The following is a 2,781-nucleotide window of genomic DNA, read 5'->3' on the forward strand; positions in this document are numbered from 1 at the left end:
TGAAATATTGGTGTCTTATTTTTCTTTTAAAAACTATCATTTTTGGAATATATTGAACTTCTCATAAGTCATTTTTGATACTTTTCACACTTAATATTTCCCGTGGTCTATTAATTTTCTCATAATAAACACATTCTTCCCTAAATTTTTGATATATTATTATTAAAGTATCATCTTCACAACTTCTAAATAGCAACTCAATTATAGACACACAAAACTGCTTAATGCTTCTGATGGTACCCCAGTGCTGTGTACATGGTGTATGGTGGGCACTGCTAACCAAATTAAAATAGACTTTGTCAAATTAAGTAGGTAAGGCTTAACTAGACATTTATCTACTTGCCTAAAATGAGTTATTTTTAATTAAAGGAAGAAGGGAAAAAAAAATTTTTACTGTGAACGTCTAATGGGATGAGTGCAGAGTTAAAATATTTGTAAATTGGTAATTTTAAAATTTTATCTTTTGGGGGTTTTATTTTATTTTTACTTGACATTTCAATATATACTAATTGCACATATTTATGGGATAGAGTGTGATGTTTTGATATGATATTTAATTGTGGTTTTGATCTGAATTTCTCTGATAATTAATGATGTTGAGCATATTGTACCTGTTAACCATTTCTATGTGCTCTTTTGAGAAACGTCTATCCAGGTCTTTGTCCATTTTTTTAAATCAGATTATTATCATTATCATTATTACTATTATTTTGCTATTGAGTTTATCGTGTTTCTTATATATTCTGGATATTAACCCCTTGTTAGCTGCACAGTTTGCAAATATTTTCTTTCTCTTCACTCTGTTGATTGTTTCCTATACTATGTGGAAATTTTCTAGTTTGATATAATATCATTTTTCTGTTTTTGTTTTGGCTGCCTGTGCTTTTTAAGGTCCTATCCAAAAAACAATCCTTGCCCAGACTGATGTTATAATTTGTTTTATTCTAGTAGTTTTATAATTTTGGGTCTTCATTTACATTTCAGTCTTTAAACTATTTTGTATTGACTATTTAAAAGGATACATGCACACACACACAGTAACACATACATGTATAGCCATTAATATGAATGGCTTTTTTTTCCAAATATCTTGTCTTTATATTACTTATCACATGTTAAAAATGTTATAAGGAAAGTATTAGAATTCTTCAAGAGGTGACTATACAAAAGGATAAATGTCTTCCTTTTACTCTCAAGTACTCCATGTTTTGGGGAGAAGAGAAGGCAGCGGAAGGTATATTATATTTAGCAATATACATGTACTTCTAGAATGCAAATCATGTAGACCTTTGTCTTTTATGTTGATGCTGTAAAATTGAGAATTCTGAATGTAGTAACAAAATCTATATAGGAAAAAATATATAGGCACTATATTATTAGAAATTCTCTATGACATAGTATAAGCTTCATTTTTATTTTGTTTGAAAGCATTGCAGGCTGCAAAACAATGGGACTAACATTTTCATCCTGCATGTTTTATTAGCCACTTTGTTTAAATAACAAGAAGTACTGTTAAGAGGCCAAGTATAAGGCTCACAGGCCACATCAACTGACTAATTACAGGGCACTGTTCATACTCCAATATTTTCTGGAATAATAGGACTGCTAACAACAAAATAGAAATTCTATAAGATCAAAAGAAAGAGATAAAAACAATACTCAAAATCCTTATCAGACATATGAATTCTTTTTCCAAGATCATGCAGTTTCTATTTAATTGTATATCCAAAACAAAATAACCAGGGTAATTGAAAATGTCTTCTCCTGTTTTTAATGACAACATATAAGGTGGTCCTGTCAAAATTAATTGCTTTCCTTATTTTGTTTTAACTTTATTTTTACTTTTATTATTAAGAATTTCAATGCTCACATTCGTGTTTACTTTTAGAGAAGAATTTCAAACATTTGAGGTTAATTTGGGTATCTATTAGTGTTTTAAAACAATGGATGATCTGTTAATGTTCTAGTATTAATTACAATCTTTGAAAAAAATTTTATTCAAAATTTATTCATTTTTGATAGTAATTATCAAGTAGGCCGATCATTTCAGTAAATTGCTCCATTGCATATTAACCAAATTGCATTTTTATGCACAAGTTATCTATCAACTAGTGGGCACTTTCTGAGGTTCCTTGTACAGGCCATGTGGGCTTATACGTCTGATCTTTCTTTTGGCTAAAATTTCCACCAGGCCACTGTCACCACTCCTATCCCTATCTCCAAAGAATACTTTATTCTTCCTTTTTCTACATAAACTCCTGTTTGTCCTGTGAGACTTGTTTCAAGGATCTGCTTACTAAAAAATTTTCGCCATTCTTTCCTTAGTCAAATTCTATTTCTTTTGTCTAGATATTAGGTAGATAGCAAGGGATCCTAGGTCTTCTAGGGAAGAAAATGGGTGCTGTTGCCTTGGTACAATTGTTCCACCTGGGAAAAAGGACAAGGGTGGGACCCAGGCCCCCATCTTTGTCCTGTCCCACCTTAATCCTGCCCTCAGCTACTGCCATACCTGGGGGAGGAGGCAACACCCTATCAATCTGCCAATCATAACTCGGTGTGCCAGCTGCAAAAGAATGCAAAGGACTCTCTAGCCCATGGACCAAGCTGCATAGGTACCATAGAGTTCTTTAAATTGACCTACAATGACCTGCACGTGTAGCAATGCAACTTGCAACTGTCCAATCAAAGTGGTTCCATGGTGATGTCTGAGCCACTAGGGAGGTCACAATCCTGGCACTATAAAACAAGATGCAGACCATAAACCAGGCCCTTTTTGTGCCC

The sequence above is a fragment of the Propithecus coquereli genome, unplaced genomic scaffold (genome assembly GCF_000956105.1).
Source record: "Propithecus coquereli isolate 6110/MARCELLA unplaced genomic scaffold, Pcoq_1.0 Scaffold190, whole genome shotgun sequence".
In the NCBI taxonomy this organism is placed as follows: Eukaryota; Metazoa; Chordata; class Mammalia; order Primates; family Indriidae; genus Propithecus; species Propithecus coquereli.